We start from the raw sequence: 14,777 nt of genomic DNA, 5'->3' as shown, positions 1-14,777 counted from the left end.
GGGGAGGGGGGAGAGAGAGAGAGAGAGAGAGAGAGAGAGAGAGAGAGAGAGAGAGAGAGAGAGAGAGAGAGAGAGAGAGAGAGAGAGAGAGAGAGAACGCGGGGGATGGGGAAGGAAGGTTGCATTATTTCCAGATGAGGGTGAGATTTGAATGGTAAGAATGGTGCAGCCAGGGGAAAGCTACAAGTGAAGTGTTTTTTGTTGTTTTTTGTTTTTGTTTTTGTTTTGTTTTGTTTTGTTTTAAGCCAGCACATTGAATGAAAACTTCAGTGACTGACCAAATGAAAATAAATCTGAAGTCAGACAAAAAACAGGAACCCTACTGCGATCTCAAGATAAACAAACAAAACCTCAAACAGGCTCTTCACTTGCTCTCCCCTACCCCACCCCACCCCCAGCCACATGCCGCCAGTCCAGATTTTTAAGGATAAAAACTCTACTACACGTAGCACTTTCACTTTCATTTGCTGGGAGAAGGCTACTGGCACTGGTCTAGAGGAGGGGGGAGAAGAAGGTGATGAGAGAGGGAAAAGCTCAAATACGTTTTGCATGTAGTAAGTTTAGCAAACTCTGGCATACAAATTGGAAACGGGGGGGGGGGCATTAAGCAGAACAAAATGTTGCTTTTCCGCGGTGTAATCTGCTGCATCATTTATCCGTATCTCGGAGGCTGGGGTGGGAGTAGCATTAAGGGTTTCAGAGGATGGTGGGGGGAAGGGGTGGAATTGGCGCCTTGAAATTCCAGCTCTTAGAACCGCCAAGTCAATTTCCGATGGCCAGGAGGAGAAAGGGGGAGTAGACGGGCGCGGGAGGGGGAGGGGGAGGGGGCCCTCCCTCCCTCTCTGAATATACGCTCGGAAGTTTCCAGCTTCTGCTAACATTATTTCCCATTTAATTTCTTCTCTCCCCTCTCCCCCCCAGCCCCGTCCTACGCCGGAGGTGGTAGGTGTAATTCTGGTGAATAGTTGGCGAAAGAGAGGCATGAATCAGACTGCTAAAGTCCAAGAATACAGTTATTTCCATTCTTCTTCGAGGGTTGAAAGGGAAAAAGCATCAGTCGACAGAGTCAATAGTCCTCATCGTGACCTTAATCAGGATTTGGCTACGTGCCACTGAAAATGTAGAAATACGTTCTGTAGCTGGCATTGACAGTTTCAAATAAACACAGTCCATATGGTGGTAGAACGTCTTTTTCTTCCTTTTTTCTTTCTTTCCTTTTCCTTTTTTATTTTTTTATTTTTTTGAGATAAAGAACTACTGTGGTGGAACTGCACTTTACATAAAAATACATGAGATGGCTTAATGATAGTCCTAAGAGTAAAAGGAAAAGGAAAGATGGGGAAGAGAAAGGAAAGGAAGAAAAAGAATAGAGTAAAATACAAAAGAAATGCATTTATCACCACTTTCTTTAGTAAAAGGTTGCTCTCCTGAAATCTTCCAAATTGTAAAAAAATCTATATGTACAACCACTCTTCAAGCTAACATTGCAGTGGCTGCATTCTTGCAGAATTACTGCCTTTGTCCGGGCACAGGTCAGACCTGTGGTCAGAATGATCAAAGTGCCCTTACAAATAGCCGGCTTCTTAGGGGAGAGGGGCATTGTTCAGGCATGAGTGCTCTGGAAGAATTGCTTATTCAAAGGGCGCCATCCTGCGTCTAAATGGTGTAATGGGAAGATCTGAGCCAAAGAGTCTTCTCTCCTTTAATTCCTTCTGAAATAAAGATGGGCTATAGGAAAGAAAGGGGTGGAAGTGCAAGGAGGGGGGAGTGAAGAGAGGGAGGAAGCTATCCTCTATGTGTAACAGTAACCATAAAAAAACAACAACCCTTCACAAATCTCATTTTATCCTTACAATAACCCTGGAAGGTAGATCCCATTATTATCCTTATTTTATCGACGAGGAAACTGAGGCAGACAGAGGTTAAATAATTTGTCCAGAGTCACACAACTAATTGTGTCTAAGGCTATATCTGAATTCTGGTCTTCCTGACTGTCTAGCCCTAGCACTCTATGCACTGGGCCACTTAGCTGCCCTGATATTATATATCATATTTATTATACTATACTATACTATACTATACTATACTATTCTATACTATACTATACTATACTATACTATACTATACTATACTATACTATACTATACTATACTATACTATACTATACTATGCTATACTATGCTATACTATGCTATACTATCTATACTATGCTATGCTATGCTATACTATGCTATACTAAGACTACACTATACTATATTATACTATACAATATTATGTCACATCATGTCACTTTGTTATGTTGCATTATATTAATTGTGTTGTGTTATATTTACTATATCTATTATAGTATTATAAAATCAAAGGTGGAATTAATGGGATGTTCTTCAAGTTTGTAACACCTATTACACTAATACTATATTCTCCCCATGCTGCCCCCACACCCTTCCTTCTCTTAGCAACGGATTGTCATGTTACATCCAACACTGAAATCTTTTTCAAAAATTGAATAAATTGTCAAGAGAATGAATAGGAAAAAAATGTGCAAGATGGTCTAGCAGTACCAGATCTCAAACTGTATTATAAAGTGATAATAATCAAAACAATCTGGTACTGGCTAAAAAATAGAGTGGTGGATCAATGGAATAGAATTGGTATGAATTACACTATAATAAATGACTATAGTAATCTAGTATATGATAAACCAGAAGATCCGAACTTTTGGAACAAAAACTCATTATTTGGCAAGCACTGCTAGGAAAACTGGAAAACAGTAAGGCAGAAACTACATATAGACCCACATCTCACACTGTATACTAAAATAAGGTCAAAATGGGTATATGCTTTACACATAAAGGGTGATACCATAAGTAAATTAAGAGAGCATGGAATAGGTTATCTGTCAGATTTATGGACAGGGGAACAATTTAGAACCAAAGAAGATATAGAGAGCATTACAAATTGTAAAATAGATCATTTTAATTATATAAAATTAAAAAGCTTTTGTACAAAAAAACCAATGTAACCAAAATTTTAAGGAAAGCAGAAAACTAGGAATTTTTACAAGTATCTCTGATGATGGCCTCATTTCTCACATATATAGAGAACTGAGTCAAATTTATAAAAATATAAGTCATTCCCCAATTGATAAATGGTCAAAGGATATGAACACACAGTTTTCAGACAAATAAATCAAAGCTATCTATAGTTATATGAAAAAAATGCTCTAAATCACTATTGATCAGAGAAATGAAAATTAAAACAGCAAAAAAGGAAAATGTTGGATGTTGGAAAGGATGTGGGAAAATTGGGACACTAATCCACTGTTGGTGGAGTTGTGAACTGATCCAACTATTCAGAAGAGCAATTTAGAACCATTCGCAAAGAGCTATAGAACTGTGCATACCCTTTGATCCAGCAAAAAAAGAAATCCCACAAAAGAGAAAAAGACCTATTTATATAAAAATATTTATAGCAGCTCTTTTTGTGGTGGCTAAGAATAGAAAATCAAAAGAATACCCATCAATTGGGGAATGGCTAAACAAGCTATGGTATATGATTATGATGGAATATTAGTGTGCTATCAGAAATGACTAACAGGATGATTTCAGTAAGGCCTGGAAAGACTTACATGAACTGATGTATACTGAAGTGAGCAGAACCAGGAGCATGTTGTGCACAGTGACAGCAATATTGTTCAATGAAGAACTGTGAATGACTTAACTATTCTCAGCAATACAATGATCCAAGACAATCCCAAAGGACTAATGATAAAACATGCTATCCATCTCCAAAAAAAGAACTGATATTGATTGAACGCATAATGAAACACACTATTTTTCCACTTTCATTTTTTTTCTTTTATTCAAATTTTCTTATACAAAATGACTAATATGGAAATGTTTTACATAATTGAGCATGTATAACCTATGTTTGAATGTTTACTGTCTCAGGCAGGAATAGAACTCAAAACTTTAAATAAAAATATTTATTGTTTTTTTAAAAAAGAACCCCTGAAATGAAGAAACTTTCTCCACCATGCAGGTTACCCTTTGTAATTCAGAGTCTTAGAAAGATGTTTAGAGCACTAAATTATTTGCTTAGGATCATACCACCAGAATGTGTCAGAAAGAGGACTTCAACCCAAGTTTTCCTGAATCTAAGAATATTTTCTATGTACCACACTACATCATGCTTCTTTCCAGTGAGCAAATACAAATTTATTAAATCTTTACATATCAATTGAGTCCATCTTGGAATTCTAATGACACTTAGAAAGGCAGATAAGAAATTGTTGTTGTTCAGTCCAATCCAACTCTTTATGTACTGTTTTGTATTTTCTTAACAGAGATCCTAGAGTGGTTTGCCATCTCCTTCTCCAGATCATTTTACACATGAGGAAATTGAGGCCAACAGGGTTACAAAGGGTTACATTTTGGGAGAAAAAAAAACATGTACAAGTTTATACAAAATACATACAAAAAATAAATATAATGTAATTTCATGGGGAAGACCCTGACATCTTGGAGATCAGCAAAGTCCTCATGTAAAAACTAGATTGAAGCTGAGCTTTAAAGGAAGCTAAAGATTGAGAGGTAGAGGTGAGGCTAAGTGCATTCCAGGCATATGGGGACAACCTGTGCAGAGTCATCCAGCCAGGAGGCAGTGTCCTATGTGAAGAGCAGCAAGAAGGCCAATTTGACGAGGCCATAAATTATATGAAGGGGAGTGATATATAATAGGGTTGCATAGGTTGGAGCCATGTTATGAAAAGCTTTAAATGCCAAACAGAAGAGGTTGGTTTTGATCCTGGAAGTAGTAAGGAGCTACTGAAGTTTATTGAGCTAGAAAGTGACGTGGTCCAACTTGTACTTTAGGAAAACTATTGTGCTATGAGGCATGTTCAAGACATGTGGTATCCACAAAATTAAAAGAAGAAGAAGAAAGAAGAGGAAGAGGAAGAACAGCAGCAGGAGGAGGAGGAGGAGGAGAAGAAGAAGAAGAAGAAGAAGAAGAAGAAGAAGAAGAAGAAGAAGAAGAAGAAGAAGAAAAGACAAAGGTGTCTAGATGAGATAGATACCCTATAGATAACTGATAGCAAAACAGAGACAAGAGAGATCCAGCCCCAAACAAGCCGTGCCAGAGAAAAAGATCCCCAGAGCCTCTGAATTGGCGTGGTGTCTTCTTCTAGAACTAAGCTCACAGTCTGGTGAGAGGGCTGAGTGGCTGGCTGGGGAGAGATTACAGGGGTCTCTACTGACGCTGAGGCAGAATTTGGTTGTTTTGCTTGCAGTGGGAATAAGGAAGCAGTCTTGAGTGGTGGCCCAGGTGGGGAAGGGGACGCAGGCTTGCCAAAGTTAGCAACCCCAGCGAAACAGATTTTTTGTTTCCAAGTTAAAGAGCAAGTAGGCCTGGGGTTGTTTACAGACCAGAGCATAGGCCAAGCAAGTGCAGAATGTGCCTTTCCTTAAATCGTACCACCTGTGACCCCCTAAAGCTTGGGACAGTGCTTCCTGGAAGCAGTGCCCCATTTTAAGAAGGAGTTAAAAGTCAATATATAGGCTAGCAAAATGGACAGACAGAAAAGGATGTAAACCACAGAATGTTTCTTTGGTTACAAGGAAGATTAAAATATACCCTCAGAAGTAGATAACAAAGTCAAAACTCCTACTTCCAAAGCTTCCAAGAAAAATATGAATTGGTCTTAGGCCACAGAAATGCTCAAAAAGGACTTTGAAGATAAAGTAAGAGAAGTAGAGGTAAAAGTAAGAGACAAAGAGGAAAAAACAGAAAGAGAAATGAGAGTGATGCAGGAAAGTCAGGAAAAAGGTCAACAGCTGAAGAAAATAATTGCTTAATAATTAGGATTGAACAGGAGCAGCTAGTTGGCACAGTGGATGAAGTACCCGCCCTGGATTCAGGAGTACCTGAGTTCAAATCCAGCTTCAGACACTTGACATTTAACTAGCTGTGTGACCCTGGGCAAGTCACTTAACCCTCATTGCTCTGCAAAAAAAAAAAAATTAGGATTGAGCAAATGGAAGCTTATGACTTTATGAGAAATAATGACACAATACAGCAAATCCAAATGAATAAAAACAATAAAGGGCAATGTGAAATATCTCCTTGGAAAAATAGTTGACCTGGAAAATAGATCCCAAAATGAAAACTTCCAGGAATATTATAGCCAACTTCAAGAGCTCCCAGGTCAAAGAGAAAATATTTCAAATAACCAGAAAAAAACAATTCAAGCATTGTGGAGCCACAGTCAGGATAACACAAGATCTGTCAACTTCTACATTAAAGGATCAGAGGGCATGGAATATGAGGGCAAAGGAATTGGAATTACAACCAAAAATAACTTACCCAGAAAAACTGAGTATAATCTTTCAGGGGGAGAAATGGGACTTCAATGAAAAAAGAGGACTTTCAGGCATTCGTGAAGTAAAGACCTGAATTGAATAGAAAATTTACTTTCAAATACAAGACCCTAGAGAAGCATATAAAGATAAAAAGGAAAAAGAAATCATGAAAGAGGTTAAAAGGTTAAACTGTTTACATTCCTACATGTGAAGATGATACTTCCAGCTCATAAGAACTTTCTCAGTATTAGGGCAGCTGAAAAAAATAAATTTAGACAGAGGGCACAGGTGGGAATTGATTATGAAGGGATTATATATGTAAACATTTACTTTTGTTTATCTTTTTTTTTGCAGGGCAGTCAGGGTGGGGTGACATGCCTAGGGTCAAGCAGCTGGTGGGTGTCTTGTGTCTGAGACCAGATTTGGGCTCAGGTCCTCCTGGGTCCAGGGTGGGTGCTTTGTCCACTGTGTCACCTAGCTGCCCCATGATGACATCTTTAAAATAAAATTAAGGCTGGATTCAAGAGGACCTGAGTTCAAACCCAGCCTCAGACACTTGACACTTACTAGCTGTGTGATGCTGGGCAAGTTACTTAACCCCAGTTGGCTCACCAAAAATAAATAAATAAATAAAATTAAGGGGTGAAGGAATCACATTGGGAGAAAGGGAAAGGGAGAGGTGGAATGGAGTAAAGTATCTCACATAAAAGAAGCGAGAAAAAGCTAATGGAGAAGAGGGGAAGATGGAGGGGAGTGGAGGAGTAAATGAGCCTTACTCTCATCAGAATTGGCTCAAAGAGGGAATAACATATACACTCAAGTGACTATAGTAATATATCTTGCCCTGTGGGGAAGTGAGAGGGGAAGGGAATAAGGGGGGAGGAGTGAAGGAAGGGAGGGCAGATTGGGGGAGAGGCAGTCAGAAGCAAAACACTTTTGAGGAGGGAAAGGGTAAAATGGGAGTGAATAAGATGTAGGGAAACACAGTTAGCAATAGTAACTGGGAAAAAATTTGAAACAGAGGCAAGAGCAATGTAAGATGAGGATGAGGATGATGGTACTTACTTTGCTGGGCTATTGTGAAGAAAATTCTTTGTCAGGTATAAGGTACTATATAAATGTAAGCTATTATTGTTGTTGCAATAATCAACCTCATGGGTGTTTTGCAAGGAAATATTCCTCTAAAGTACTATATAAATGTAGTTTACTTTAAAAAAAAGAGATGATCACGATGCTATCAAAAAAACCTGGAAAGATTTACATGAGCTGATGCAAAGTGAAATATACTGTATACAAAATAACAGCAATATTGTAAGATGATCTGCTGTGAATGACTGTTATTTTCAGCAATACAATGATCCAAGATAACTCTGAAGGACTTATGAAAAATGCAATCCATCTACAGAAAAAAAACTGATGCCAGGGGCAGATAGGTGGCGCAGTGGATAGAGCACCAGCCCTGGAGTCAGGAGGACCTGAGTTCAAATCCAGCCTCAGACACTTAACACTTACTACCTGTGTGACACTAGGCAAGTCACTTAACCCTAATTGCCTCACCAAAAAAAATAATAAAATAAAATAACTGATGCTATCTGAATACAGATAGAAGTGTATTTTGTTGTTATTGTTGTTAATTCCTTTATCTAAAGTTTTTTTTACTGCTATGTTTTTAATGACTGCACATGTATAACATTGAATTGCTTGAGTTCTTAAGTGGGGGATAGGGAGGAAGGAAGAGAATTTGGAACACAAAGTTGTAAAAATTGATGTTACAATTTATTTTACATGTAAGGTGGCAAAAATTCTAAATAAATAAATAAATAAATTGATAAATACATAAATAAATGAATGAATAAATGAATAAATAAATGAAAAAAAATAAATGAGTGGAGATAGATAAATGAATGAATAAATACCTAAATGAGTGGAGAGATAGATAAATAAAATGAATGAATAAATAAATAAAACATAGAAGAGTCACATTGCATGTGTAGGGACAAAGGTGTCCGTAGAGACAAAACCCAAACTGATGAAATAATAGAAATAATATCAAAGTAAGTTTGCTCATAAAATTATGCTGATTATATGAAAAGTATAATTTACTCAATCATAACAAATTTACTAATTTAATTTACTTTGGGTCATAGTTCATCTTTGTTATAAATGGAGTTGCAAACCTCTGAAAACAAAGAGAATTGGGTTTTCTGGACTGTGTGGCCTCCACAGTTTCAAGCAGAGCATGCCCTTGTCAGAAAAGGAACAGGAAGAGGGTAGGTGGAAAGATAAAAAAATAAAAGAAATCACTGAATGGAACTTTTGCCCCTATTCTATTATTGGACCTGGGCTGTGTGGCTGGGCAGAAGTTGAAACAGAACTGAGTTGAGCCCAAGGCAATGGTAAACCCCCAAGTTAGTAATTAAGAAATGGTCTAGGGGGGGCAGCTAGGTGGTGCAGTGGATAGAGCACCAGCCCTGGAGTCAGGAGTACCTGAGTTCAAATCCGGCCTCAGACGCTTAATACTTACTAGCTGTGTGACCCTGGGCAAGTCACTTAACTCCCATTGCCTCATTAAAAAAAAAAAAAAAGAAATGGTCTAGGTGAAATTTGGGGCAAATGAGGCAGGAAGAGGGCAACAGAGAACCAGAGCATTCTGCTCCAAGGAAGATCAGGCAGAACAAAGAGTTACCCTAAAGAGGCAGAAACAGTAGTAGTAAAGATTCAAACTATTTATGTTTAGATCAGAATGTCAGGGAAGGAGGAAAGCAAGGGCCTGAATGTAGGTGACGTTCCATCCCTTGGAGAAGCCATAGTAATAGAAGAAGAATCCAAAAGCAAAGACTGATTTAGTTCAGGAGAACAAATCTAGGGAAAAGAAGCCAACATGGGATCAGGGCAGGGCAGGATCCTTAGCTGTAACACCCGCAGGAACAATATTTTTTTCCGACTTAGTGTTTCTCCAATAGCAGTATCTAAGAATAGAGCAGTAACCAGCAATGTCAACCTGTGGGAGGAACTGCTACCTAAGACAATAACAGCCACTGAGGCAGGCAATCCAAGATGTACTCTTCAAATTAACTTGGTAAAGAATAATATAAAAATAATACAAGAAGTAATTAAGACTCATGTATGGGTGGGAAAATTATTTCCTATAGGAATTTAGGGGATAGAATCATAGATTTGGAAAGGACCTTGAAGATAATCTAATGCAACCAATGGAAGACTACTTTCCATACAGATTGTGGTAGGGAAGGAATCAATGGAATTTTAACTGGCTCTTAGTGGAAGGAAGTATCACTTTGCATAGGGAAGGCAGGAGGGAGGGCAAAGTGAAAGGTCATCCTTTGGGAAGAAAAAAAAAAAGCCCCAAGGAAAGGAAGAAGCCGAGCTCTTGGGAATTTCTCTATCGGCTAGAGGAAGAGAAGAAAGGGAGCATGCAGCTCGCAGTCCACTGTCCTCACAGGTACCTGGAATCCCAAACTCTTCTTCCCTGTTTCTCATCCTAGGTCTGAATTTGCATCTCCATCACTACTTTCTGCTCAGCTAATGGACTGAAAGAGTTATATGTTTGTGCACTAAAGTTCTAGCTTTGGAGCAAGGCCACAGTTACCCCATGCTAGCTATAGCTCTAAAAACAACATTGTGGGTGTGGGGAAAGAGCTGGATTTGGAGTCAACCTTTGTCTAAATCTGATATTAGACAAATTATTTCAACTCTCATAATTTTTATTTCTGCATCTTTCAAAGGAAGGAGTTAGAGCATTAGTCTCCAAAGCAGGGTACACAGACTCCAAGAAGGGTACTTGAATATCCATTGAGGTGGCAGGGAAATATTAGAATTTCTGTTTGTGTTTATCTAAAAAAAAAAAAAGAAAGGAAGGAAGGGAGAGACAGAGAGAGAGAGAGATAGAAATTAAGTTTTACTTGTATTCTTGTACAGATTGACACTAGTACTAATGTCTTTATTTGTCTTTATTTGTTCCACATTCCAGTCATATGACTACAGTACACAAGGTATCCTGAAATAAGAGTGAGAGTTCCTTGACATGTAGAGGTTGACAGTGGCATCCGCACTCATTTACTCACTTTCAAGTCTATTGCCACATATTTCAGTTCACATGTGTGCCAATTAAATGCACTAACTAGCCTAACCTTCACATAATGGACAAATGACTTAAAAATATTCTTTTGGGGGCAGCTAGGTGGCACAGTGGATAAAGCACCGGCCCTGGATTCAGGAGGACCTGAGTTCAAATCCGGCCTCTGACACTTAACACTTACTAGCTGTGTGACCCTGAGCAAGTCACTTAACCCCCATTGCTCTGCCAAAAAAAAAAAAAACCCAACAAAAAAACAAAACAAACAAAAATATTCTTTTAAAGAAACCATGAATTGAAAAATATATTATTAATAATTTAAGCATAAACAGAAAATAAGAAAATGGAAGAGCTGCTCTTTATTTATAAACACTTCCCCAGTCTAGGGCGTCTGACAAGGAGTTGACAAAAAAACAAACAAAACCCCTAGAAACTTCAAATCCTTCTGTCATGAATACTTTCAAGTATTCTTATTCACTGAACCTGGCAAGTACCAAGTAACATGACAAATCCCCCAAATTATTATATTTTAACAAATAGGAAAAGATTAATTACTGATGTGGGATGTAGCTAGGCATCTAAGTGAAACCCTGAATAGTGTGCTAGACCTGGAGTCAGGAAGACTAGAGTTCAAATATATCCTCACACATTTATTAGCTATGTGACCCTGGCAGGTTACTTCACTTCTATCTTGGTTTCCTTATCTGTAAAGTAGAGATAATAATAGTACCTACCTCCCAGAGCTATTATGAAGATAAAATTATATTTGTAAAACACTTTGCAGAGCTCTTGGGAATTATATTAATTATAATTATTATAATTATCTTCGAATCAGTTGTCTGCAGTAAGAACATCAAGTCATCAGAGCTAAGAATTAATTTTATAAAATTCAGAAAAATATTATAATAATGAGGAAAAGGTGTCATAAAATGGAAACAACTTAATCCTGAACTATTTAAACAAACACAAAAATAATAAATAGAAAAAAGAAATGATACTGACATAAATTATGATAATTTTATATAGAAGTTTTACCAACTTAAATTAATTATCATAACAAGGAGAAAAAAGAAGCCCAGGAAGTGTTTTGGTCATTAAACATATGACTTACCTGACAAATGGAGAGAGCTGGCTACTAAAAATAACATCCATGAAAAAAAAAATTTATTTGTAAAATCTTATGGATGATGCACGATTATGAACAGTATCAGCTCACAAAGGAAAAAGAAGCCATGGAAAGTAAAATCAGTTTAAAGAAAGCTTGGAAAGGCATACACCTAGGCAAAATCATTCCAAAGTTGTTTAAAGATGAAAGTGGGAAGAACAGGAAATAGAAGAAAAATGGAAAATATTTGTAAAAGTTATATCAGGGCAGGTAGGTGGTGCAGTGGATAGAACACTGGCCCTAGATTCAGGAGGACCTGAGTTCAAATCCAGCCTCAGACACTTGACACTTACTAGCTGTGTGACCCTGGGCAAGTCACTTAACCCCAATTGCCTAACCAAAAAAAAAAAATATATTATATCTGTTTTTTCTCCTTTTAGGACAATGGAACTACCACACTTGAACCCTAAAGTCATAGCCCTGGATATGCTTATTGGGAAGGTACTAAAAAGAACAAAGACAGGAAAAGGAGCCAAATCATAGAAGTGATTCTCTTGTGAAAGAGGAGAAACAATTGTGAATTTGTTGAAGACAATATACAAGGTGTCTGATGGAACTGAAAATTGAAAAGGCATGGGAAAAAATCATGGATCTTCTCAGTACAAAAAAAAAAAAAGACAACCAAGAGGACAGAAATAATAATCTATACATTTACTTTCCCATCTCTGAAAAGATTTGAGTTTTCTATAGACAAATCAAGGGCATTCTTGATGTGGGAATTAGTGGAGAACAAGCAGACTTTCACAAGCAATATTCAATAGCAGACTATATCTTTACCATTTCATGATTCACTAAAATATGTAGAGAACATATGATCCTACTATGCTTATTGTGTTGTTTATTATTTTTTAAAAGACATTGATTCAGTAGAACAAAACATCCCTTTACAATTTCTTTTTCAACAAGGTGTCTCCCATCCATATAAAAATAATTCAAAATTGCTTGAAAGATTTAACAATAGATATAATAATAAATCTCCAGTTATAAAATACAAAGCTAGTCATAAAACTGAGAAATGTGTGCTGGACAGTTAATCAAAAAAGCTAACAATCAGGTGAACTAACACAGAAAAGGCTGCAGGAGAATAGACCAGGATGAGAAAGGAAGGGTTAAAATGGGAAAAGAAGGGGAAAATCTTGTTTAAGTGTTGGGAGGACTCATGAATGCTCCTATGGGGAAAGAGAGATATTCCATAAAGATAGGTGGAGACCTTACAATGAGAATCGAAGAGCCAACAGACACACAGAAGAGTGAAAGGGTATGAACTAAGGGAAGAAATTTCAAAGCAAATGTGGGGCACAGGATGGAAAGTGACCATGGGGAGGGAAAAGATTAATAACGAACTGCACAATCAAGGACATTGGAAAATTCCCATAACGAGGCAATATTCTCCCTATGGCCAACAGAAATTAACACTTTTCCAAGAGTGAGGTGTAACTGAAAAAGGGATCCCAGGGACAAGATCTACATGGCAATAACATAGAAATTGTTTAAAAGAGGATACTCATAATATGCATTGTAGAAGCTTTAATCCCATAAGGAATTCAGAGACTAAAGAAGAACTAAATAAGTAAAAGGGTCACAAATCAAAGAATAAAAGTCGGGAATAGACAGAAAGGGGACAGAAATAATGTAGACAGGGAAAGAAATCCTTTTTTAGAGAAAGACATAGAAAATGAAATTTTAAAACCAACAAATAAAAGTTGAAGGAGAGGAAGGAGGGTTTTACTTGAATACTTAACTCAGAGGGGAAAAGAAAGAATTAAAAATAACTAGTTAAAAGGAAGTGGGGAAAGCAACTAATAAGTTTAACAAAACTCCAAATCTATGGAGGGAAGTAACAAAGAGGAGCTAAGGGTGAGAGGAAGAGAGCTGGGAGGAAGAGGATTATCTTGAAGTAGATTCAGTAAAAATAACTAAAGAGACAAGTGCTATGTTTACAGAGGAAGGAGGGAAAAAATTTTTAATTTGGGAAAAATATTAAAGACAAATTGAAGAAAAGATAAAGCTAACTCATAATTTTAAATAGTAATTAACTAAACAAACCAATAAAATGAAAAGAAACAACACAAACTGGAGGAGAAAACAAAACCGCAAAACCCATTTAAAAAACAAAGTCTTCTAAAGAATTAAAATAAGAGGCTAGGGAAAAATTTTTACTATGCATCAGGTAAAACAAAAAAGTAGTTACAATCATGCTATCAGAAAAAGCAAAAACAAACATTTGCAACGTAAAAAAAGAAATAAACAAAGAAGTTATACTGTGCTGAAAGAAACCATAGACAATAGATCAACATCAATATCAGACTTATATGCTCCAAATGCCTTACATCTAAATTCATAAAAGAATAATTAACTGAACTAGAAGACAAAGATAGTCATGCAATCGTGGCAGGAGATTTCATTGTCCCTCTCTTAGTTTTGGATAAGTCTAACAGAAAATGAACAAAAGGAAAAATATGGAATTGAATAAATTGCTAGAGAAACTAGAGCTAAACAACTTAAAGGATCTTCTAAATGGGATTGTAAAGATCATATTTATTGCTAAAAGTAGAACCCCAAAACAAAAGCAAGCACTACCTGGAACTTTTACAAAAATTGACCCTGTATTAGGGCACAGAGATATTGTAAACAAATGTTTAAAATGGCAGAAAAATAGTAAGCAGTTCAAGGAGCACAAACAAAAAAAAAAGACCCAAGTGGGGATTTAACAATGAAATCCTAAATAATAAGTAGATCAAAGAACAAATCATAGAAACAATTAATAATTGTGTGAATGCAGATAATAATGATAAACAACACAGCAAAATTTCTGGTACGCATCCAAAGCAATCCTGGGGGGGGAGGGGAGAGGGGAGGTACTCATATCCCAACAAGCATACATTAACAAAATAGAAGGGAAAAAAGGGAGGATTCAATTAATTAATTGCCTGTGCCATTAAAACAATTAGAAAGTTAACAAATAAACCTAAAATAAGAACAAAAGAAATATTAAAAATTAGAGGTGAAATAGATAAACTAGAAATAAAAAGAACTATAGAAATGATAAATTAAATTAAAAGCTGTTTCTTTGAAAAGACTAATAAAATTGATAAGCCTTTAGTCAATCTGATTAAAAAGATAGCAGAAAAACAAATAAACAAAATAGCATATGAACAAT

At 36.8% G+C, this 14,777-nt stretch overlaps 1 long non-coding RNA gene across 1 annotated transcript; it reads left to right on the top strand.

Annotated features, from left to right (window-relative positions):
* The first annotated feature begins 469 nt into the window (after positions 1-469).
* Positions 470-1,182, top strand: LOC122734550. The gene is made up of 2 exons (XR_006354069.1): positions 470-554; positions 922-1,182. It is a non-coding gene; the product is annotated as an uncharacterized LOC122734550 (long non-coding RNA).
* The last annotated feature ends 13,595 nt before the right edge of the window (positions 1,183-14,777 follow it).

Source organism: Dromiciops gliroides, chromosome 1 (assembly GCF_019393635.1).
Source record: "Dromiciops gliroides isolate mDroGli1 chromosome 1, mDroGli1.pri, whole genome shotgun sequence".
In the NCBI taxonomy this organism is placed as follows: Eukaryota; Metazoa; Chordata; class Mammalia; order Microbiotheria; family Microbiotheriidae; genus Dromiciops; species Dromiciops gliroides.
The sequence above is the reverse complement of the archived record's forward strand: the minus strand, read 5'-3'. Positions and strand labels throughout refer to the sequence as shown.